Source organism: Pteropus alecto, unplaced genomic scaffold, assembly GCF_000325575.1.
Source record: "Pteropus alecto unplaced genomic scaffold, ASM32557v1 scaffold79, whole genome shotgun sequence".
In the NCBI taxonomy this organism is placed as follows: domain Eukaryota; kingdom Metazoa; phylum Chordata; class Mammalia; order Chiroptera; family Pteropodidae; genus Pteropus; species Pteropus alecto.
The window spans coordinates 21,453,692-21,480,488 of NW_006494612.1; the positions used below are offsets into that span (position 1 = coordinate 21,453,692).

Genomic DNA, 26,797 nt, shown 5'->3' on the forward strand with positions numbered 1-26,797 from the left:
ATCTAAGGACAGCTCTTCCTAGTTCAAAAGGAAATTCCTTCTTATCTAATTTTCCTCCAAACCACTCCTTCTGACCTCAAATCTTATTTGAACAATAAGTTTTATGCCACAGCATACTCAGAACCTGACTCACTAGTAATTATTAAACTTGTTCTCTCTTCCTTAGGACAAAAAGACTTCAAACTCAAATCTTCCAAGAAAGTGAAAATAAATATTTTAGTCTTTTTAAAAATTAAAGAAAGGGAAGAAGACAAGAGAATTATGTTAATACAATAAAATCCATATTCAGATTAGACTAGATTATTATTCCCCTGAGTTCTGGATCAGACTTGTTGAACCCACCTCTCTATATACAGTGAGTTGCTGAATGAATGAATAAAAATAGTAGTCTTTTATTAACATTGATGTAGGAAAAGCCCACGGGGATCCTGAGGGAAAAAGTGGGGAAGATAGGCAGTGAATTTTAGTTCACAGGTTTACCGTTTGGAGTGAGAAGACCCATGTTCAAATTCTAGTCTTTGCTCTTTGACCCATTTTGAGCTTGGTTTCCGGGAGCTATAATCTTTCAGGATTCTTATAAAATTTAGAGATAATTTATCTGCTTAGCACATTAAAATACTTCACTTGTGGGTAGCTATGGTATTTATGATTATTGTTTTGTCATTGCTATTATTTTATATTCCCAACAAATCATACAGTTGCTGCTCAATGAAAGGTTAACTATGGAAAGCTGAAACTTTCTTGTGATTTCTGTCAGGTAATATAGTATGGATCTACCGAACATTAAACTTTGGTGTTTCATTATGACACTGTGGAATTGACATATAAGACATTATGACAGGTTATAATGTCCCCCCCACCAGATGTCCATGTCTTAATTCTCAGAATTTGCAGATATAATTAAGTTAAGGGTCTTGAGATGGGGATATTATCTTGGAGAACCCAACATAATTACAAGAATTCTTATAAAAAGGAGCAAGAGGGTCCACGTCAGAGAGAGATGAGAGAGGTAGAGGCAGAGATTGCAATGATGTGCTTGGAAAATAGTGGTCTGGGATGCTATCACAGAATACCACAGACTGGGTGGCTTAACAGAAATTTATAAATCTTCAGATAACCCCAGGAAGTGACTGCACTATGGGAGAGAAACACCAGCCAGAACTGTGGCAGATTGCTAAGATTAAGTTCCCACTACAGCCAACTGCTAGTTTCCCAGACACATTGATCTAGTGTGAGAAGCCTACCACACAGCAAATTCTTCTGCATCGATACTCCATGGGACATGTTCATTCTCTAATTCTTTTTGTTTTTATTAAATTGCCTCTTTATGGCTTGATGTGGCATTACAAAAGACTTCAGGGGACAAGGAGCAAAAATGACAATTAGTGGGTAGTAGTAGAGATGGTCGAGTAGCCAACAGGACAGGAGAGAAATGGGTGTAGGTGGTTTATTAGAGAAGTTCTGCAGAAAAAAAAGAGAATGTCCACATTCCATGGTGGTTTGCATGGTAGATTCTTCTTTACGGATAGCTGCCAATTACACTTTGGCACTAGCTTGTTTAATTAAAAAAAAAAAAAAAAAAAAATCAGGCACAGCTAACTAACAACAGTATAGTAGGAAGAAAATAAAGTGTGCGATCTGGAACCCAAGTGAAGAAAATGTTATCTGTTATGTTATCTGTTATATGTTATTTGTTATGCTGTTTTACATGTCTGTCTCCCCATTAGATTGATTTTCCTCCATAGTGTATTTTCTGTGCATGATAGAGGGATGAATGTAAAGTAGGTCTTCAGTGTTTGTTGATGTGTTTTTCTTCTCTGGAGAAGAAAGGCCTTCTATGTGTTCTAAGCTTGATATTCAGCATAACAGCAATGTTTTCTGGTTGTCATATAAAAATAAATATATTAATAAGAAGTTTCCTTTTAATTCTAGTTTTACCTCATAAAGTCCCAGAGTTACATCATTTAACTGTTGTTTTTTTAAGCTGGAGAGTTATAGTGGGAAAAAGCGAAAGAAAACAGATTTGACTGATATTTTGATGTAATTGATGCTCTCTGTAAAGAAGTGCTCACTTCCAAAATCTGAGAGTTCAGAGTAGGTATGTGAAATAAATCAGAATGCTAAGAGGATGTTTTTCACATTTTTGCTTCCTATGCAATAGTAGATGAACTACTAAAATCATTAATTCTATACTAGGAGGACTGTAGTAAAGTAATAAAGAGAAAGATGCTTATATATTTTTGCTTTTCAAGCGGAGAACTCCAGTTCTTTATTAAAGTAGTCAGAATTTTAATTAAAACTTCATCGGATGTTGGCAAGACAGATCTAGACCTTGAGCCCTTAACCAAAAAATAATGTATGTACCTTTACTTGCTAACACGTGAATCATATTAATTTTTTTGCATCTATTATGGTAAAATAGATGTTCTTTAGACAGAAACACTAAATTCCATCAGTCCTGTCTCCCAACTGGATCCTGAAAGCTGGACTCACCCTGAAAGTTCCCTTCCTCTGGTAGCCCCACCCTATGAGAGGGTACCTTGTGTCCAAAAAGGCATCAACTGCACCTGTGCAAGGCCATGGTGCTCAGGACCTTTGTTTCACTATCTTACAAAAGAGAAAAGTAAAATCAACCTCAATCATTTGGACCCCTCAGAGAATGTTGTTATGGATAGATGAGTGTTGGTTCTGGTAGGGTATTTACTCCCTAAAGTACTATTTGTCAGTGTCAAAAGTAATTAATTTGAATGCAAATCTTCCCAAACCGCATTTTATGTTTTTTTCTTCCTGAACCAATAATCAAATGTCACTGGAGATTTTCTTCATCACTTAATATCAGTAGCATGAACATTTCCTAATGAGCTTTGTTGCAAGGCTACGATGGTTCCGGGGTTTATTAAAAATGATAAGGATTTGGGCCCTTGCACTAAATGACTCTCAATAATATTATAAAAAATAGACTTTTCCCCCCTCTTTTAGCATTTTCCCATCATTTCCCATGTACTTATTCTCTTCTGTGAATACAGATGTCAAAGACTGCAGATCTGAAAGGCCTTGGATTAGGAAACAATTTATGTCTACAGTAACAAGAGATAAGTTGTGTGATATAGTAATAACTGATTCATATGCAGTAACAGTAAATGAAGTTAAAGTGCAGGACAGATAGGTCCTCCCAATAATTGTAAGTGTGCCTTGATTTGGTGTATACTTTTAGTAGCTCAAAGTTAGTTTATTTTTTTATTCCTGGTTTGCACTTGTACTTCAAATATATCAGGTTGCCAAATAGATGAGTTCCTTAACAGCTCAGATGCTGAAACAATGAGTTCATTTACGTACACCTGTACAATTATGTTCACCTGCAGCATTTGTGACTTTAGGCAAGTTTTTTAACCTTTCTGTGCAATGGTTGTCTTTACCTATAAAATAGAGGTAATAACAGTACCGAACTCTTGGAGTTAGGGTGCATATTAAGCATACAGAGCCCTTAGCATCATGCCTTGCCCATAATAAGCACTCAACGAATGTTAGTTTTTATTAAATTGCTACTGCCTCCTAGAATTGTGGATCCTGTGTGTTAAAGTAAATCACCAAGGTGCTCAATATCCATAGTCCATCTGAATTCCACTTCCTGCAAAGACCTTTTGCAAACGTAATCGGCCCTCTCTTTAATACACCAGGGGAACTTCAATCTACTTTTCTTTTGGTGTTTATCTTGTTGTACCTACAATTGCAGTCATGGAAAAAAGCTCTGTAGAGGGCAAGAAGTATAGTTTTATCACCATGACCTAAAGCACCAGTACTGAAGACCAATCAAATACTAGCTCTGAAAAAAAAAACTAGCTTTGAATTGAGAGAATACATATGTTTATATATTAGTTAGGCAGCTCTTTCACTCAGAAGTATATACGTATTTTATATATGTCATTAATGCGTGCACACACACACACACGCACACACACAATCTTCTTGAGGAACGTCCCTGATTAATGCTTATCTTATAGAGGAAAGCTTACCCTAGCCTTAGGGGTGAATAATGTTTACCAGAAAAATAAAGTTTTCCAAGTGCTTTTTTGGTGCTGCTAAATCTTGGCTCTGCAAGTCAGGAGAAAAACCAACCACCCGAAAGAATGCAACTTTCAGTAATAACAGCAGGACTTTCCTCTCATGCCCAGACCTTCCTCTGAGAAAAGGAAAATCAATACCCTGCAGGGGATTTTCCAGGTCGACTTTTGCCAGCGTTGCCCTGCTCTGGCAATGCGTGCTGACAGCCCAGATGGAAAATGTTGAAACATTTATAAGGATGCTCTTCCAACTACATCAAGCTGAAGCCTGTGGAATATCTCTTTGATATATCTACCCTTTTCCATACTCCTCCAATTCTCTCAACAAGGGAAGAATGTATATTAAAATGCATAGCCCTTTATCAGTGATAACCCGTCTGTTTGAATCATTGGCTATAGGGTATAGTACTTGGGTAGTTCATGTTCTATGAAAATATTCATGGACTCTTAACTCAAAAATGCATTATGGCTAAAGAGGAAAAGTCACACTCTGTCGAGTGTATGTCTTGTGTGGTTACTCCTAAAAACAAAAAATTTTTTCTGAGGGAAGTTTTGAGAGAAAAAGAGAGATCTAAGTTAAGGAGGAGGTGAGGAGAAGCATTTCTGTCTTGAGGAAAGGAAGGAACTTGGCCTCTGAAGAAAGTGCTACAGGTATGTGCCAAGTTTCTTGATTTACAAACATGCCCTACCCTCACCCCGACACCTACCGCTCCACTTTTCTGATTCACCTCCTCTGAGGAGGCCCTTTCCCCTCCTAATGCGGCCTAGCCTCTCCTTGCTACAAAACAACCAAGCTAGACTGGACTCTTTGCTCCATCTTGTGGCCACATCTAAAAACCTTTGAAAAGAGTGTTTTGTTTCTTTTGCTCTGAAAGATTCCCAAAGCCTTCATGTAGCTCTTCCTTTTCTAATTAAACAAGTTTTTTAACACTATTTAAAGTAACTAAAAACTCATTTCACATTATTGAATAATATAACACGTGCTTCTAATTTACAATGACCTTTCATAATATAAATTTTTTCAGTTAAAAAACTTAAAGCAGAACTACCATTGAATCAATAAAATAATAATCATGTGAAAAATATGAAATAATAATAATATAAAATTTTAATGTAAGAAGGACATGGAGAAAGAATTATTTCCTGGGCTTGCTACTCTCCACTTAGGGTTTCAGAACTTCATTCTCACACGTCACCAGGAACCACAAGGAAACTAGCTGCATGTCTGCTTTCCTAAGCAAAGGCCTCCTCAAACAGTCTACAACAATCATAAGTGTGCTATTATTCCCCACCGTTCCACTAAAAACTTCAAATAAATTGATATCTCCCAGACCCTCCTTTGTTCCCAAAGATTCAGTAACTTGGAAAATACGTGGTGTGTCCTAGATGAAGAATAAACTCTCCAGACAAAAGAATGGTCTGAGTGAGACTCACTATTGTTTGGATTAGGTTCAAAATAGAAGGAATGTGAACAAAGAGCTGAAGGCATAAAGGTATCCACGGATGAAAAGACATGTTGACTTCAGAGAAAATACCAAAAGGAGACTTCTAGATTTAAAAAGACTTCTAGACTTAAAAACTCTCACTCATTAGCTGAAGAAATGAAGAGACATAACCAAGCTGACAGATGGCTTATTCACAGCAGTGTGGAATAAGAGCCAAAGTTCTATGTAGAAGAAATAGAAGACCTGATTAGAATGTACACCAAACCACCTTGTCCAGCATTTCTAGATGAGTCCATGGATAAAGAAACAAGAGCTACTTTTGGGTTTCTTGCCAATTGCATAAGCATATATCAGCATATTGTTAAACTAAACATTAATTGAGTTCTGAACCTGTTTCACACTTGGGCTTGTAGCAATTGCAGACAGGGTCCTTCAGTTTGCGTGAGGAAATTCTGAAACAGACTTAGAATGAGGCATTTGATGGGTAACATCCCTCTTCACATATCTCATTTCGAGAAAGCCGAACTTATGTGTAGCTGTTACCTGCTCTAATAGCTCTCTGTCATGGATTTCAATGGAAACTCTACTCGTATATATAGCATCATATCTGATTTTTATCATTTTGAGCTAAGCAGAATTTCCCTCTTACGATGGTTCTCTAATTAGAACTAGGACACTCTTCTTAATTTTTAAACAACTACCGCATCTGTACTTGAGGGGTAAATGACAAGAAAGACCAATGCCGAGGAGAATCCAACAAGCTTCCTCAGTATGTGGTATGCCATGATCTGTCCACATTACTCTGTTGAGCACATCAGAGGCAGATATGTTGTGATATCTGTAGTTATGCAATGTCAAAGAAAAGTTTGCTGCATGCTTTGGCTTGACAAGCTTTGAAACATTTTCCAGCATTTCATAGGAATTACTATATTTTCTGCATATAATGCATCCATTTTTTTTATGCTGCCAAAATGCGGTACATGGGAGAGGCAACATGGAAAGTTGCCTATGTCTATAGAATTTTAGTTTCTGTGTATTCCTGCGATCTAACATATCAGTTAGGACCTGGGCTCTAATCAGGATAGCAATTACCACAAACATATTACATTACTGAGCTACTAATCTTTATATAATATGGGGTGCCTAGACACTCAGACAACAAAGCTGAGGTAGTACAAAATAGTCACTAGGAGGTGTGGCCTCAGAGTCATGTTGTCCTAGTTATTCAATACGTAAAATAAGAATGTCTATCCTTTAGATTCATTGCAAGGATTAAATTGTATAATGCAAGTAGAGTACTTCTCATTACTGGCACAGATTGGGTGTTCTAAAAATGTTACCTACAATCAGCATTACAAGATGACAATACTCTGGATCGAAAAACAAGATAATAATCCAGACTTTGTTTAAATGATTAGGAACATTAAAATATTTGAAATCAAAATTTAAAAAAAATTAGAATAACACAGACTTATCCTTAAATTACCTTCTTTAAACAGTTCATTTCACACAGAGGATCTAGCATAGTGCTTTGCATGTAGTTTTGGTAAAATAAATGTTTGTAAAATGAATGAATAAATGAATGAATAAGTTGTTATCTATCGCATAATATATGATTTGTTCTTTCAAACTCCATGCAAAAATAGCATAGAAATGTATCTTTAGCTTCCATTTGCTTGAGCACATATGAGAAGTGTAGGAAGATCTGAATAGAAGTCAATGAATAGTCTTACTTTTCTGACCATTGTTTATATGAGTATGTTCATTTGTAGTGACAATTTTGTTAGTTATAATAATAATATCTTACTACTGTAGAGTGTCTCATAGCTTTCAAAGCACTGCTACATAAAAGATGGGCAAAGTAGATAGGGATCATTGTCATTACTCTGTGGAAAAAGAAAAATGTTCAAGCAGATTGTGACTTGTCAAAGGTCATATAAGTAAATGAAGCAGAGATGAGTTTACACATGACTAGTGCTCACTACATGTTTTCTGAATGAATGAATAAATGAATGAATAGATGAAAAGAATGAATGAATTATTCATATTCTAAGTCTATTGTTTTTTCTGCTACATTGAAACAAAGATTAAAGAACTATATCTTAGTGCTTGTATCAGTTCTTAGTTTTTACACATTTTCTATATGTTTATGGCAAAATTACTTACTATGTTTGAATAGCAAGTTAATGTGTATACAAATAATTATTGGCACCTACCACATATTAGGCATTAGTGATATACATGTAAGAAAGAAAGAACCTCCTCAGAGAGTTCATTTTCTACTTGGGGTTTGGAGAACACAGACAAGAAACACTACAATAGAAGAGTGAATGTGATCCCTTCTGCTACTGGTAATTTATGGAGAAAATAAAATGGGATTGTATGATAGAGACATAGCATGTAGGACATGGTGGGGATATTAACATTTTTTCAGGGTTAACTGAGTAGGCTATTCTAAGGACATAAATGAGTAAAAGGCAGTTGCGTAGATGTTGAGTAGAGCTTTACTTTTTCTTTTAATAAATCTTTATTTGTAAATGGCTCTATGATATCTATATTTATATATCTCTATTTTTCAATATTAATTATAAGAAGTTATTAATTTATAAACTCATACCTTTTTACTATTCTTATCTATAAACACTGAATATTAATTTTTAAAACATGTTGCTAATTCTCAGCACTTTTAAAGCTATTATAATTATATTTTACAGTGAGATTGTTTATGCCGATATTTTAAAATATTTTTTATCTTTGTTGCTCTAATTGGATTCAGTCAAATTTTAGAAACTAAAATTTTCCTTTTATCCTTTTAAGCAATTCCATTTGTATCAAGACAATCTGATGAAAATATTAGTACCAAATGATTTAAGACAAACTAGAGTAGAAAAAAAGATCACTAGGGCTGAAGCAAATAAACATGCCTTTTTTTTCCAGAAGTTTAATTAGATACTGGTTATTGGTTTTTCCAAGAATAATGCTTAGAGGAAATTTATGATTCAAGGAAAGCACAGCTCCAGAGATCTGGAATCTTTCACCATAACAAGACTAGATGTATAGTAAACCTCAAGTAGGAGCTGAGGAAAGTCTTGAGAAGAGCCCTATAACTTTATAGTTAGTGAAGATTGTTGCAATGAAACTGTATAGAACAAAGCAAACTTCAGCACATTAGGATCCTCTCCCAACCAGCACTGTTCCCTGCTAATGCATCATGATGGCAAGTCAGGGGACAGAATCCATGGCCTGACATCTGCTGTGGATTTCAGACAGAGGAACAACCTGCGAAAAAGGAACTCAGTCTGTCCAGTCCATCGGCTTAATGGTGAACAATAAGAACGTTATTTGCAATTTTCAAGCACACACACGATATAATCTTTAAATTGTGGAGCAAAGAATTATAGTATGCTTTTTTTGTGTTCAGGAGTAAACAAGGTAAATATGTGTATTTAGAAAATATACAACAAAGGATAATAAGAAAGTGATAAAAACAAAGCGTGACGGGGGAGACGTGAAAATACAAAAACACTTATTTGTTATGTAGCGTAAGAATTTCAAGGCACCAGACTGAGAATTCTCAAAGGCATTTAATACAATTCAACTCAATTCCACATATATTAAGTGCTTATTATGTATCAGCGCCGAGCTGATCAAGAAGGAAAGGTTCAATGGCGAGATGCCCAGTTGGAAGAATGCACAAGAGGCGGACATGAGAATGAAAAGGTAGGCACCAACTTTATTGTGCAGAGCGCAGTTCTGTTGGAAAGTGCAGTCTGTTGTGGGGGGGGGGTGCATCGCATTGTGCGCACTTCTTCTGCTCCCCTTTTTTGTGCTCCCCTTCTGCTCTTCAGGGGACCACATGGCTCCACACAGTTCAGAGTACAATAGTGGCATTCAGCCACACATGTGTGATACAATAAGCTGAAGTATGTTTACATATTTTAGGTGCAGGCGCCCTACTACACTAATGCAACATTCTAAATCCGGGGTCCTATTCCTAGCTGCAAGCCTGGATCACAGCCAGACGTTGGACCAGCCGGGCCTGGTGCCCACATTTTTGCCAGGCATTGGATTTAGGTTAATTCTATCAGTTTCTTCAAAATAAGCCCAATGCCTAGTATGCAGTATGTGTGTACCATAAGTGCTTCTGAATTATTAAAAGACTGACCTAATAAAATAGTATGGACCACTCGAGGATCTGAGTCAGAAACTAAGTTCAGCAATGTTTCTTTTCAATAGGATTCCATCTTTTGTGTTCACTATTTTACTTAAAGGTACTCACATGTGTCTAGTCACCTAAGTTGACTTAAGTTATTTCTTCACTTGGATTGGTTTTTCTACTACTGTTGAAAGAAATCATCACAAATTTAACAACTTAAAACAACATACATCTTTTATCTCATTGTTCGGTAAGTCAAAGGTCTCAGTGAGCTCAACTGGGTTCTCTGCTCTGGGTCTCACAAGGCTGAAATCAAGGTACTAGCTCTTGTTTGAAGGTTCTGGGGAAGACTCTCCTTCCAACCTCATTCAGGTTGTTGGCCAAATTCATTTTCTTGCAGTTACAGGACCCAGATCACTATCTTCTGGCTGGCAAACAGCTGAGAGTCTCTTTCAACATCTGCAGGCAGTCCTCAGCTTCATTCTCTCCACCAGCGGCCAGTCCTCACTGGTGAGTTTAGTACTTTTCATGCTTTGCATCTAACTGACTTCATCTTATGTTCTTAGCCAGAGAAAACTCCCTGCTCTTAAAGGGCTCTTGTGATTTGATTAGGACCATGTAGATAATTTCCTCTTTGTCATATAACATAACACAATCCCAGGGGTAATACCAGGGAGTGATGGCCATGAAGGTCATCTTCAAATCCTGCTTACCACACTCCCTATGGTCTCTCACTTCACTGAACCGTCAACTGTTAAGGATTCTCACATTTACTCCTTTGCATTACTACTGCACATAAATGAATGAGGTGGGTTAGTGTATTTGCCAGAAAGTGATAGAGAGTATAGAGGAGAAGATCTGTGCCAGCTAAGCAGTAGCCAGATGTTAAATTTTCAATAAAAGCCTAAAAATCTAGATTTGGAGAGAAAAGCATCTCTATTTCAACTATATCAATTAAAAAACAACAACAACAACAACAACAAAACCTATGCAGATCAAAATAAACATTTCTGCTGGCTACAACTAATCCTGGGCTGTCAGTTTACATTATCTGCACTAAACTCTGTACAGATTTCTAGCTTTTCTCAGAACAAGGATTTTATCTACATATCTTTAACATCTGGAATTTCTGTGACACCTGTTAAGTTCTTAGTTAATGTGTATTCAATGAATTAATGATACGTTCACATTCAGTTAAAATAAGATAATGGTATATGTCATCTGCTTCTTTCATGGATGTGTAATGAGAATCAGATTTTTTTTTTTTATCTCCTTAGATAATAGGCATGCATCTGATTTAGAATCACAAGAGCAGGTACATATTCATACTTAGGGAATAGGACATGTTCTAGGAGCAACTGCACTCACTATGTGTTTGTGTGTATGTGTGTGTATATATATTTCCACCATTGTTACTAACATTCCTCAAGGAAATAAATCAAGCCTTTAGCAATATTTATATACACATCATTTAAAGATGACTCCAAAGCATTTATTCTGTGTATGAAGCCATACTTGAAATATCCACAAGCCCCCATTAAATACTTGACAAGTAGGCTTTTTACTCTATCTGAAGCCCAGGTTTTTAAGTATGTTATAAATCTCCAATCTCCCAAAAGTTCCTCACATGGCTCTTTACTAGTGTAACAATCTTGCCTGATGAATGTTGTATGTTTTCAAAAAATAAGATGGGTGGGTATTAGGCAGAGAGGGATTAAGAGCATGAATAGTGATTTTACTAAGTTTCCATTGCATTTCTGAGCTCAGAAACTATCAACAAAGAAGTTTAGAAAAACTGCCAATTCTATTACTATTGTACAAAGAAAAATGTATCCACCGAATTAGCCTGAGGATAAAACTGGCTATTTGGAGCTAGAATGTGGTCACAGTGCTCCTTACTGTCAAAATTAAAGGCTATAGGCTTTGATGAAAGATTAAAAAATATATCTCTGGGTTCATCACTAGAATATACATCTGTACAGATTTTTTTTTCCCAGCAGATATATAAAAATGTTGTTATTCTCTCTTTAATATCCAAATAGTAGTTCCAAAGGGGCATGACATTGGATTTTTAGATGGATCATTTAACTATTTTTCAATTGTCAATTCTCATGTCCTTATTTGAAACTTTAAGTGCTTTATGAAGAGAATGACATTTTTTAACTGAATGGAAACCTGTCATTCTTAAAAACTGTGAAGTTAATCTACACTTTGCAGTAGAACATTCTGATTTTTATTTTATGATTATAAAACTAAATTTAGATATCTGACCAATAATGTCTAGTATCCTAAGCCAATTAAATTGATATCAGTTCTCAGAAAAATAAAGAAATAAGTTATTTTAAGGGCAGTAAATCTTACACCATCAAAGACAGCTGCTTTTCAAATAACACCAACTGGATTTTTAATATAACCTATTAGAATTTTGTTTTCTTCCTTTTTTTGGAGACGTTTTAAGCCAAATATAGTAACCAAAATCTACAGTTTGGCTCTTTTCTCTCCAGGCATTCTTATGTTCAATTCCTCCTATTTTTAGTTTTATGCAGTTGTTCCAAGAACATACCTTAAGTGATATTTTTTCTACCTTCAAAGAGAAAATTTAAGAAAAGTTCAGAAAATGCAGACTCTCTAAAAATGTAGTTGGCCTAAAAATGTACTTCTCAGACTTAAAAACAATTGGGCTGCTTTAGCTCAATCACCCTAAAGAGCAGAGGCAATCGCAGAATCTCTTGTTGTAACTATTCAATTTAAGCAATGAGAATCTATTAAACTTGACTTCAGTCCCTACAAATCACTTATGTCTCTACTGTTAATTCTCTTACCATATTCTATAGTTGGTCCCTTACTACCACTGACTCTTACAGTCAAGACTGTAAGAGTGATCAATCATTTTTAAGCATTATCTCAAATGTTACCTTTTCTTTGTGACTCCACCAACCCACCCATCTCCCAAAAAGTCCATCAGAACAAAGTAATCTTTTCTTGTTCTGTGCTCTTGGAGTACTTCATACGTAACTTCTAGCTGAACTTACCTACTTGAATTATAGTATTGCTTTGAAAATCTGTCTCGTTCATAAGACCATGAGCTAATTTAAGTCAGGGGCTTTTTCTGTTTGTCTTTGTAACTCCCAAATCCTAGCACTTTGGCTGGCTGGCATCTAATAAGCATTCAATAAATCTTGGTTGAAATGAATCCAACCAAGGCAGCTTTCTAAGAACAGGTAAACTTTTTTAAAATAAAAGAAAAATTAAAAATAAAAAGCATCAACAACTACTTATTGATCAGATAGATACCAAAATAAATTGTATTAGAGTAGCAATTAGTGTGGACTTCTAATGTTTTGCAAGTCATTGTCCAGGAAACATTTTGTACATGTGTCCCTTATAGCCTTTGTATGTCTGTATTGCTACTAATTGTTTCCACATCTCCCACCAGACTGTAAACCCCTTGATGCTGAGACTGTTTTGTATTCCTAAATACGTCCCCAGCAGCTGCATGTACCTGACATACGTAGTAAAAGTCAAGAAAAAGTTTGAGGAAAGAAGAAGGAAGGAGAAAAAAGAAATTTTTATTAAAAGAGGAGGCGGGAAGACAAAGGGTAAAATTTAAGATTGTGGTATAGAAATATTACAAAAGATTTTTTTTATTGGAGTCAGGGTGCTAGGCCAAATAAGGCACTCGGAGTATAAGAGTCTCCAAGTTGACAGTGATTAAGCCAAAAATAAAGTCTTTTCTTCCCGGTCTCCTCCTCATTGCTCAGGTGCCACATGCGTATCTGGCTAATGTCCAAACAGAAAGCTGGACTCCTTATACAAAAATGTGCTGGCAAGCCATGGGTGACCTTTAAGAATCAATTATTGCAAATGGGCATCAGATCAAGAGGAAATAGTCTTCAACTGAGCTGTTTCTCCTCTGCTGGCGAAGAGGCAGGCATACAATTACAAGGAGCACAATTTTTTGTTTTCAAACTGCCTGCCCAAATCTTCCAGTATTTTCCATAGCTCTACTGAAAGAAATAACAGAAGCCTCAAGTTTAACAGAATGTGAAAACTCCCTCCAGGTCTTGAGACAATTCCCCTCCTAAGCTGCTGAACGTCCCATTGGCCTCTCCTTATTCACCCAGCGTGATCTGTATAAATTGTTTTAACAGCCAGATTCCTTCTTCCCGTGTCCCGCGTGCATCTGGCAACTCCCCAAAATCAGAAGACATTGCCTAGGTTGTATTTATTAGCTCAGTATCGATAAACACAGCTGATCTCCAGCCACCAGTCTTCCTTCCTAACTCAGCCTTTTCTTTCTTTTTCCAAGGAAGCTGCCTACCTCTGGCTCTTTTTAGAGCATGATGTTGAGTGGGTGTTAAGCAGCAAATGCAATACCTATCCAATCCTTTAAAAATTGACATAAAATATGGTTTCTAGAATAATATTATACCTTTAGAACTTCTCAAAGTTCCCGCTCACAGGCTTATACATTTTTTGCTACTCAGTAGTTAATAGAACTTGACAGTTTCTGTTAGTCTTCTAATGTAGACACACAGGCACACACATGCTCAGGAAACATGTTTTATTTATTTCTTTGTTCCTCTTTTGTTTGTTTTTGGAATGGAAGGAGAAGTTGAAGAAAGGAAGTTGCTTTGTTTTTTAGTATTCATTGCTTTAAGGTTAAAAAAAAATCAGGTGTATTAGCTTTCAAAAATCAGACTGTATCAGAACTTTGGATATAGGTAATTTTTTTCCTAAAAGATAAATTTCTAGTACAAGTAAAGGGGATCAACCAAAATGAAGTTAAGCTGCTCTCTAAAGCCATGGAATATGAGAATAATCCCACTTGGGTTTTAACATTTTGTCACCAGCTAATGATTAGCAACTGCTTCGCGAAAGAAGTTTACATAATGCTCAGAAGTGAATCTAATTTGTAGATGAAATACTACTGTTAAAAATATTTTTCTATTTTGAACAAATCTATAAACTCTAATACATGTAATTGTCACTGTATATCTAACTATGAAAAATGTGTGGATGTAAATCCTTTTGAATAAAATTCATATTCTATCATCTTCTAAAAAAAACTTTATTAGCATTGTCTTTTCTTTTTCCTATATTATATGGGAATAAATTTCAAAATCTCTTCATCTTTGTCCCCTCCCATTCATATTTCCTCTTAGAAATTTGCTGTGAATGTGTCTTCAGAGCCATAAAGTCAACCAAGAGCCTAAAGTCAACCATTCTTATAATCTCAACGTCTACCTAAGCAGTGGGAAGGCTTCTTTCAACAGCTGGGGTAAAACTAGATTTGCTATACAGCACAAATGACATCATTCCACTGGCTCAACACCTTTAACAGACATCACTAATTAAGGAAGCTACCTTTTCCTGCAGAGTATAGATTAGACTCAACCCTGCCAAACATAGAGCTCCAGAAAGCTAGAATAACCTATCTCTTGAACTGGTTATAGAGCTGGAAGAAGCAAATTCAGTTCTCTAAAGTCTCCTTCAATGTCTTCTAATCCTGGTCTCTTATCTATCATGACCACTTGGGGGGTTCATGGCCAATTTGAGAAATGTGGTCCCAACATGGTTAGCTACTGCTTTTCCACCTTTCTGTTATAGAAAGAAAAAGGTTTTGATCTCTCCAGTTTTATGAGTCAGAGAACTTTCCAGAATATTAATAGTACTGGGCAAGACCTGCTCCTGGAACAGCTAGTGCCACGACAGGAGGTTTCTGCAGCTGTAGAAGAAGCACATTCTGTTCCTTTTCTTGGTCAGCCAGCCAGACTAAATAAGAACAGGGCTCCCCTCATCTCTGGAGCCACATTCCAGTGTGGACTTGGAGAGGTGCCTCCGACACATGGTGTTTCCTACTGGGAAAAGTGCTAAAATTAACCAGAAGTTCCTCAAGTACTGGCTGGGGCGATATCACACAGTCAGCATAGCTCCCTTTTCCTCCTTCAGCACAGTTTCCCTTACTATCTCTGGAGCAAGCTACCCTTGGCATTTTGGAGGATTTATAATTGCTGTGTCTTAAACTTGTAACTCTCTAGTAATGACCAAAGAGTGGAAATTTCACTGAACAGAGAGCCCTTTTACTCTCCTAATTCCAGCAGTGAGTTACAAAAAGAAATATTCTTTTTGTGGACTTTTCTTCCGCCGGTCCCATCTGCCATTTGCTGCCTGGGTCCGAGGAATCGTAATGAAATGACCTTCTGGTGTTCATGTCTGTTATCTGTTAGGCCTCTAATTTATATTGGCCCTTTTGGACGAAGGTGCCATTCTGTTGAATAAACCATCTGAGGGAGAGGGGTGAAGGGGCCTGATGCTCTGAGACCAGTTCAGAGGCATCGCACAGATGCAGCTTCATGGAGCTGAGGCAGGCAGCAGAAGCCTGTGCCATGCAAGGGCGGTCCTGCCAGCTCCCCAGACCCTCTGAGTGCATGTCACCTCCCCTCTGCTCACAGAAATTGTCAAGGCCATGTAAGACAACCTAGCCTGGGCTAACTCTAAGCCCAAACACAAACATTTGACTGTGGGTCTGCTCACCTCACTCCCACTCCCTACAGCTCTCACTTTGGCCTCAGGTGACTTCTCACCCTCCAATCAGGTCTGGCCCAGGTGCCCTCATGCCCCGTTACTAGCAGTTCTCCTACGTCCTGCACAGACCTACGGTCTTGCCTTCCTGCTAACAAAATATACCTGTGCTCTGGGGTCCTTTCTCTCTAGGTCTTGAGTGCCACTCTGGAACCTTCAAGATTCTGCTTCCCAGAAAGCAGGACGTTGGGACACAGAATCAGAGAATGGTTGCTTGGTGGTGCCACGTGCCTGGAGAGGAGGTCATGCTGGGTTAATAAGCACAGCCTGGGGTTTGGGGTAGGGGGGAAGGTTACTCATTTACTCCCTAACCTTATGCAAGTCTCTTACCTGCTCTGAGATTTATTTTTTCATCCTAAAAAAGAAGATAGTACTAATACCCAAGGACTTATTAAATATTCCATTCAAAACATTTAGCCTGGCACATGTTGCTTTTCAATATTAGCCTTTGTTGTTACAGTGGCGCTTAACAACGTGTCACCTGAAGAAATGAACGTCATGATCTGCCATACCAAAAGCTTTCTAGTCTCAAATAGGGAAATGCTGTGAACGGAAGCTTACCCGAGGTCACATAGAGATTCATAGTGTTCAGAGTTCTTCCATATAGCTCTGTTTCCGCTTTCTCATCCACAAAATGGGGCCAATAAAGTTTTTTCTTCCTCTTATTTTGTGAGTATGAAATCAGGTACCATATACTAAACATTTAGCAAAATACTTGTCATATCATATATGCCCAATATATGCTAACAAGGAGTATTACTATTACTGCTATAACAACAGCTATTTAGTTACACTAAGAATTCTTGAAATTAAAAAACTTTTTAAAAATTTAACAAAAAGTTTAATTTTATTAAACTTTTTAAAAAATTTCCTAAACTTTGACTATGGATCTCCTTTCTAGTGATCAGTGGAAAACACGAGCTAAAGAATTAAACCCTTTGGAGATGTGTGGTTTTCAGCAAGAAGCTCCTGGAGATGATGTATCTTGACTCAAAGAACTTTTCAAGTATGGTTTATGCTGTGGGAGAAGAAATATCAAAGAGGGCACAGTAGAAGCAAAATGATGGGCCTCAGAGTCTAGACATTAGGACATTCTCACCGAGCACCAAGAGCATGGGCCTGAGACTCAGATGAAACTGGATCTAAATCCCTGCTGAGTATTTTTAAATTCTTTTTTGGAAGATGAAGGGGAATTATTTCATCTCCTTATTGTTTTCTCATCCACAAAATAAAAATGATTATGCCTGCTTTGTAGGATTGTTATCTGGTATAGTAAATGACATATAATTGAACCTCAAGCAATTACCTCTCCTAGTTATTATAATTGTATTATTACTATCTTTTTTATTCTTATTGCAGAATCTCTGCATAACTAGTGTATGACTTTTGGCAGGCTATGCTTTTACGTCTGGAAACTCCTCACAGATTTGCGAGGGTTAAATGAGAAATTGTACCTGAAGAAGGATGCTCGAGAAATGTGCTCGCCAGGCTCCGCTCCTCCCCCTGGTGTGTACCCTCCCATGACATTGATTTTATGCCATTTTCTACTGGTCTCCATCATTTTTTATATTGAGGCATTTTTTGTTGTTGTTGATCAGACTGTAAATCTTGAAAAGCAGATCATAAATTCTCTCCCCTCACTCTATTCTTTCCTAAGAACCTAGACTGTGTTAAGCACGCAGGAGATCGTCCATGACTCTGTGAAAGGGACAATGGAATGGCAGGTATTAAATCAGAACCGTATGGGAGAAATTTTCAACCTAGCATCTTTCTGGAACCCTGAAAATCAAAACTGAAGAGAAATACCCTTTCTAGTTTGTGTTCCAAAGTGAACAGTCATCACCTGTCCTGTGGAAAAGAGCAAATGTAACTCTCTGCATGCTTTATTCTTCCTGAGTTTAAGTATTATTACATTCGATATGCCTTAAATTCAATCAGAAATCCCCAAATTGGGGAAGCAGAAGCATATGGGTATATTATTGTGCAGAATCTTATCTTCCCAGAATTAGTCTGCTAATTTCCAGATCTTCAGTAGCTTCCAAAAAGCCGCAGAATGGTTAACCACAGCCCCTAGGGCATAAATCATTGTCATCTACTTCGTTTTTAAGATTTTGTGTTAAGATAATTATATGAAAGAGGAAATCTCATATGTCTATATGAAATCTATAACTTGTCACAAGACAGGAATGAACTTTGTTCATTTTATATGTCAACTTGACTGATATAAGGGGTACCCAGATAGCCAGTAAAACATTATTTCTGGGAGTGTCTGTGAGGGTTTCTGGGAAAGAGATCAGCGTTTGAATTGGTGAACTGAATAAAGCAAACTGTTCTCACCAATGCCGTGGGTGTCATCCAGTCCTCTGAGGCCCTGAATTGCTTAAGCTGAGACATTCATTTTCTCCTGTTCTTAGGCCATCAGTGCTTCTGGTTCTTAAGCCTGGGGTTCCGATTAGGATTTACATGACTGGTCCCTTATTCTCAGGCCTTCAGACTCAGACTGAATTATATCACCAGCTTTCCCTCTTCTCCAGCTTGCAGACAGGCTTTTCTGCTTCTGTACATAACCCTGTGAGCCATTCCTATCAGGTTTCTTCTTAGAAATATCTAAATATATCTTCTTGGTTCTGTTGCTCTGGAAAATCTCGATTAATACACACATAGGACAGCTTTATAGTAACTTAAAATTTTATTTAGACTCTCTTTATTTTAAAAAGTTTAAAGAAGAAAAACTAGCCATAAAATATATACCTCCTTTTGGGAAAAACCAAATTAGTTTATTTTTAATCAAATCTACAATCTAAAACTTCAATTTTTTTAGGCAAGGCAACCCTAGGTTGACCTCACAGATTGCAAGGACCTTGTCAGTTTACAATCCCTTATTTTTTTTTTATTTTTTATGCTTACAGCACCTAGTCTTCCTAGGTGGTCTCCCATCCAAGTACTAACCATGCCCGACCCTGCTTAGCTTCTGAGATCAGATAGGATGGGGCTTGTTCAGGGTGGCATGGCAGTAGACCACTTTTTAAAAAGTAAAACATAATAGGTAGTTGTCTGCTTCATTAGTAAGCGCAGCTGGTATGCAGTGATGTACCTGACATGTAGCAGGCATTAAATACATTTTTAATATAATAATGTCTCTTCATGTACATTTAAAATATAAAAATTAATTTATACAGCTTTCATTACCTAACTCAACTATTTCATGAGAAGGATCATGAATTCTTGCAGACAGGTAATATGAAGCTTTCTATCCATTAAATGAAATTCAATGAAACTAATATTATTATGCCAGACAGTAAACATTCAAGTTCTTGAAATTAAAAAAAATTAAATTTAGCAGCATTTCTCATAAATGGACATTGACGATAAATTTGGGGATGTTTAATTGTTTCGACTTGAAGTGGCTAAAAACATTTGGCCATGTCGTTATTTTCAATAGATTGCACTAATGTACACAAGACAAGAGACCGTGAAGGAAATGCTATGTGGGGTCGAAAACAATTCTTTTTAGAACAAATGTCTTTTAAAAAGCTGCATTAAGATAAATTTTATTGTTCTTCTTATGTAATAGTAATAGAAAATATGAAGTTCTATTAGGATTGCATTAGGATTTTTTTTTTGCAGATCCTCAAAGCCCATCCAACCATTTGACAATATTCAAATTCTAAAATTCTTTGGAATCCTTCCAGAGAACTTTACCGTTCTCTTTGCGAAGTGACAGAACTACCACAAGAGGGCACTGTGCTCCCAAAGCACTCCAAAAGCAGCTAAAATTAAAGTGTCTCACCTCAGTGTCTCTGTTCTGGCTCACCGCAGAAAGTTCTAAATGTTGCAAAAGGAACTTTTGCACGTGTCTGTTGTACTTGGACGAAGATGAAACGAAGAAGCCATTATGAGCCCAATTGATCCAAAGACAAAAAAACGAAAGTAATGAGAAAATTATCGGTTTGTCAGCACATCAAGTCATTTTTCATTCGTGCCACAAGGTGGCACCTCTACCCCTATGATAGCTATGCTGCCGGCTGTCAATTTCTTAATTAAAACTTCATGTTGACTATCGGCAATGTCATTTTGAAAAAAAGGACATTTCTTATAAATAGAAGCTTTATTTAAAAAGTTGAAGTTTTATCTACTTACGAAAATTTGCTATTTTTAGAGAATGTATTTCTGTTAAATAGAGAGCTATTTTCACTATATCTAAGGGATTTTCAACCAGCGCCTAAGCAGAAGCTCATTTAATATAGGTAAGTCTGAGATTCGCATGCCTCTCGTTTCCAGGACTAGGTTAAAACTCTCAACAAAACTGACAGAAATCCTTATTTTAAACAATCAGTAACTATCCATGAAAACCACAAAAAAAGATAAATTATATTTTGAAGAATATGAATTCATCACTTAATGCTGCAATTAGGTTTTCATTTATTCTATTCAGATGGATCATTTCTAATTCATAATGCTTGTTCTCACTTGCATTTTGATTTGCACAGTCCATTATTAAAGTTCTTAAGCTTGAGGCATTTCTGGGCTGTATTGCAGCATCTTGAATTGCCATTTCTCTTTGTCACATCAGGGTAATGTACTCTCTTATTTAGAAAGTGGAAAGGAGAGAGCAGTATGAGTGAGGATGGGTTTATATAAGAAATAGAGACTGATGTAATGTAACAGTAAGAATATTAATGAGCATTTTTAAGAGTCACCATATTGCTTTAATTAAACAACTGTGAGTGTTCTAGGCCCATCCGCTGAGATTATGTTTCAGTAGCTATAATGTGGAGACTGGGACTGGACATCTTTATTATTACAAAATGCCTCAGGTGAATCTGACTCACATCCAGGCTTGGGAATCATTGACAAGGAAATTATGGCAAAAGACCAGATGAGAAATAATAAGGACTTGAGTTAAACTCTTAACAATGACGATGACAGAAAGCATTTAATGGTCTACAAGACATAAGGACAGACAAAGGATTAGAGACATGAGTGAAATCTATGATGAGATCAAGTTTCAGTTTAGGTGAATGGAAAGATTGTGAGGCCAGTTTATAAAAAGGAAATAGATAAAAACAGACATTTCGGAGAAAGATGAGTTCCATTTTGGATATACTAAACTTTGAAATGAATATACATATAGTAGAAAAATACATATTTATTGTCATATTATTATATAATATAATGTAATATAATTCACATATATGTATATGTATGTGTGTGTGTATATATATATGTATGCGTGTATATATATATATACACACACATACACACAAGTTGTTATGTCTAGTCTAATATATTTTGAGACCAGAAATTTTCACTGCACAATGGTAAACTCCACAGAGAAAACAGAACCCTGACCAGCACCAGCATTTAGGCCTGGAAGTTGCTGAAGCACATGTTGTAGGGTCTGCTCAGTATTTTTTTAATTAAAAAAAAAAATTGAAATCTTTAGCTGAGGCTTATGTTCTTTAATTTGTCCAGAGATCTCTTCATTCTAAATTTTCTTATAATCGACAAGAATGCTTATTTATATTACTTACTTGGCACATGATTATTGAATTTGCCACCCAAATTCAAGGAGTGAGAAGGATTTAAGAATATAAATATTGGGAAAGAATAAGGAGACAATTGTAATGCATTACTGAGGGGAGAAAGTATGAAAAAGAAAGGAGGCAATGATCACTATGTTAAATTTAACAGAGAAGTTAGATGAGAAAAATTTTTTATCTGACAATTTATGAGAATTGTTATTCAATAAATGTTTATTGAACACTTTTTCTGTACCTGGTAGTATGTTAGGAACAAATGAGACAATAAGCAAGATAGTTATAATTCCTGTCTTCATGGAATTTATAGGCCAGAGGACATACGGAAATATACAGAGAATGTACAGTAATAAATCCTCTGGAAAAGGCAGCCTATGCTGCTATGCAGTAATAAATGAGGAACGGCTAATTCATATGCTTGGACGGGGAGAGTGAGGAAATTTTCCTGGAGAAACGGTCACCTACATACAGCTGACCCCTTCTGTCTGAATATCTGACTTTCTGTGGCTCGGACCATTCTGACTTGGACTTGGGCTTTCTCCTATCCTTCGGCTCTCTACTCTCTCCTGGTCTTAGTATTCCCTTTAAACTGAACCCCATGAAATAGAAAGAAACTTCCCACTCCTGCCCCACTCCCAAGGAACCCCATTAACCAGATGGTTAAGTTTTGTCCTCCCCTACAGAAAAAGTAAGAATTCAGGAGAAAATCAAGTCATTTCAGATATCAACTCCTAAAGAGATTTGTTGACATATAAGCTTATCAATTTCATGAGTATTACTCTAGGTTGCTGTTTATTGGGATGAAAAGAAACCAGTAGTCCCCCCGAATCGAAGAGATAGAACTGGGATTACAGGAAAGCCAAGGAAGCGGGAAGAGTATGAGAGAAGAGAGAGATGCACAGAGACAAAACTCCAAGAATCTGCAGGGTCCCCATTAAGTATTCATTGACTTCTAATCAGCTCATGCTGAAGCCAGGGAAAAATGCACTTGAAAAGATTTTAAGGAAGAGTCCCTGGAGGTCACTTAAGCCTAGGAGTAATGCTAGTGACTGTTGCTAAAAGCCAGAGTGAACAACTCATAATTCATGAGTAATTGGTGAAAATACTAAGCAAGAGCTTACTTCCGTAGTGGGAAAAAAATAACCCTAGACTAAATGCTGCTCTGTTTCCACCAATGAAGCTTAAATTAAATATGAGTATAAAAAAACCCTCAAAGATTTGGGGATTAAGCTGTTTTCAAGTAACTTAAGAGTGTTCTACAACAAGTTCAAGAATATTTATAGTAATACAAAAATATCCAGCAACTAAAAATGTAAATTTCAAAATATCTAGTATTCATTGAAAAATTACCCCAAAAATGTCCTGCAAAAATGTAAGAAAATACAGATCATAATGAAAGGAAAAAATGTGACAGTTGAAACTCATCTAGAGATATGAAGGTGATAAGATTAATAGACAAGAACATTTCAATAGTTACTATAACTGTATTCCCTATGTTCAAGAAATTAGAGGAAAGACTGAGCATGTTAAGTAGAGACAAGGAAGATACAAAAAGGTTCAGTTCAAATTTCTAGAGATGAAAACTATAATATCTTTGATGAAAAATATGTAAGGTCGTAATAACAGTGTATAAGACATTGCTGAGAAAACGTAGCAATAGAAACTTAAATTACAACACAGTGAGAAAAAAGACTACAGTGAAATTATAAATAAATAAAGCACCAATAGTTGTGGAATAACTTTAAAAGGCCAAATGCACAAATAATTGAAGTCCCTGAAGGAAGAGGGTCGGGAACAAGGAAAACTATTTGAAGAAATAATAGCCAAAAAATTTTCAAACACAATAAAAACCATAAACCCCAGATCCAAGAACCTTAATGAACCCCAAGCACAAGAAACATGAAGAAAATTACATCAACGCATATCATAATCAAATTGCTCACCACTAGTGATAAACAGAAAGCAAAGAAAAAGACCTACTATATATAAAAGAATAAAGATAATGACAGCATATTTTCACCAGAAATGATGCAAAAGAGCAACTTCTTTAAAATCCTAAAAAAAAAAAAGAAAACTGCTAGCAGAATTCTTTTCTCAGCAAAAATGTTTTTTTAAAAAAAAGATGAAATACTTTTTTTAGCATACAAACTCTGAAATAATTTATTGCACCAGACCTGCACTACAAGAAATGTTAAAAGAAGTCTGACAAGTAGTAAACAAAGGATACCAAATGGAAAGTTGGATATACACCAAGAAATAAAAAAATCACTGGAATATTAATCACATAGGTAAAATAAAGACTTTTTCTCATTATTTAAATTTCTTTAAGGATAATACATTGTTTAAAGCAAAAATAATGTCATGTATCATGCAGTTTATAACATATGTAGAAGTTAAATATATGATAACAAGAGCAAATAGTTTAAAGAGGGAAAATGGGAATGTACTATTGTAAGGTTCTTATACTATACACAGAGTAGAGAGATAGCACTTGAGGTGGAATGTGACAAGTTAAAGATGTATACTCTAAACCTTCAGCAATCACCAAAATAACAACTAGGAGTTATAGCTAGTCAGGGAATAAAAATGGAGTTATAAATAATAATTAATCCAAGGCAGAAAAAGAGAAAAAAGTAAGTAAAGAACATATGGAACAAACAGAAAACAATACGATAATGATTTGAACCAAACCATATCAATAATCATATTAAATTTAAATGGTCTAAATACCCCAATTAGAATACACAAATGTTCATATTGGGTAAAATAGTAAGATCCAACCACAGATGCTCCTCAACTTGCGATGAAATTAGATCCCAATAAACACGACGTAAATTGAAAATATTGTAAATTGAAAATGCATTTAATATACTTAACCTACTGATAGCCTAACCTACCTTAAATGTGCTCAGAACAGTTACAATTAGCCTATAGTTGGGCACTACCCATCTCACTACCACTGTTCAGCATCACAATAAAGTATCGTATTGCATATCACCAGCCTGAGGAAAGATTTAAATTCAAAGTATGGTTTCTACTGAATGTTTATCACTTTTGCACCATCATAATGTTGAAAAATCATAGATCGAGCCATCATAATAAGTCAGGGACAGTACCCATAAGAAACTCACTTTAAATATAAAGATACAAGTCAATTAAAAGAAAAAAATAGAAAAATATGTATCATGCTAACACTAATCGATGTCAATGAAATATGTGAAAATTACTTTGCTATGAACAAGTATCAACCTCCAGACTAAATTTATGTGAAAACGTTAATCAAGAATTAAATGAGAGAGTGACCTTCAACAGCAGTATATTTTTTGTTGATTTCCAGACGTCATCAAGAGAAAACGTTATTTTTGTGCTCCAGTACACACTGACAAAAATCTTTAAAATAATGATTAAGTTGGCAATGGCCTTTGAATAAGAAAGTCTGTACAGAAGCAGAGAAAGTCTAGCCTTCTTTGGAAAAGTTTTCCTTAGAAGTCACATCAACCCTGGCAGTGAAGCTGAGACAATGGAGCAGTCTCAATGACTCAGTGGCCCTCACAGCTTCAGCTGAGATGAGTCACCAGGCAACAAAGGCAGCACAAATGACTTCGACTGAATAAAGGGCAACTACAATGCCGGTTCTCAGTGTGGCCGCAGCTGACCCCAAGCTGTAGCAAAGCAAAGGTAATGTTTCCAGATGTTTCCTATTGCCCAAACTGCAATTAAACATGCTCCTAACACTCTACACATTTCCACTGAAGATAGATCACAATTCTAAAACATTATTTATTGGTGTCATTTTTCCAACAAGTACACAGTGGATTAATTTTATTATTTAAATTTTTTTCCTTTATACATTTTTATTTTTGACAAGAAATTGAAAATTAAGTACAGTCTGTGTACCATTCACTCAACTTCCTGCAATGATAACATCTTACATAATTGTAGTGCATTGTCAAATGTAGTAAATTGACATTGGTACAATACAATTAACTGGACAAAAGACAGTATTTGTATTTAAACAGTATTTACGTGCACTTTTTGGAGGGGAGGGGAGATGGGTACATAGTTCCATGAAATCTTATCACATGTATATATTTGCATAACTGTCCCAATCAGAAAACAGAACTATTCCATCACCACGACAACACTTCTTCATTTTACCCTTTTATAGTCAAATCCTATATCCACTCCTAATTCCTGGCAACAACGTATCTGTCTTCCATCACAATGATTGTGTCATTTCCATAGTATATAAATGAAATCATATCTTGTGTAACTTTTCGCAATTGCCTTTTTCTCTCCACATAATGATGTTAAGAATCATTATGCTTGTATCCATCAATAGTTCATTCCTTTTTACTGAGGAGTGTTATTTTATTAGTTGCACATATCCCAGTTTGTTTTCCCATTATTCGTTTGAAAACATTTAGGTTGTTGCCAGTTTTTAGTTATTATAAATAAAGTCGCTATGAACATTTATGAAAGTTTCCGTTTGAACATAAGGTTTCCTTTCTCTAAATATCCAGGACTGTGATGGCTGAGTTATATGCTAAATGAATGTTTCACTTTATAAGGAAATTTGCAAAGTTTTTATCAAAGTGGTAGTACCATTTTATATTTCTGCCAGCTAAGTGCAAGAAATTTCTGTATTTTGCTTCACACCCTCATCAGCACATTTTCAGTATTTTTTATTTTAGCCATTCTAATATATATAAAGTGGTATTTGTATAATTATTGTTCATCATATTTCTCTCTCACTAGTCTGTCAATTCTAGGTCAGGAAATTTGTTGTATTTACAGTCTGACCAAATCTGGTGCTCAGTAAGTATGTGCTGTCTAGCTGAGAAAGTGCAAGAAAGAACAGAAAAGGAAGGGTTGATTGGAAGGCGGAAAGGAAGGTGGAGAGAGAACACGAAAAAAGATGAGGAATCTGTGGGACCACAGTCTTTGCTCAAACACCAGGCTGTGGTTCTGCCTGCAAGTAATGAGACTAGCTCTGCAGCTGCCAGGGCA

The 26,797-nt window shown here is 36.1% G+C and overlaps 1 pseudogene; it reads right to left on the minus strand.

The window, feature by feature from the left end:
• Window positions 1-19,147: 19,147 nt before the first annotated feature.
• On the minus strand, window positions 19,148-19,266 carry LOC112474368 (annotated as a pseudogene).
• Window positions 19,267-26,797: the final 7,531 nt, after the last annotated feature.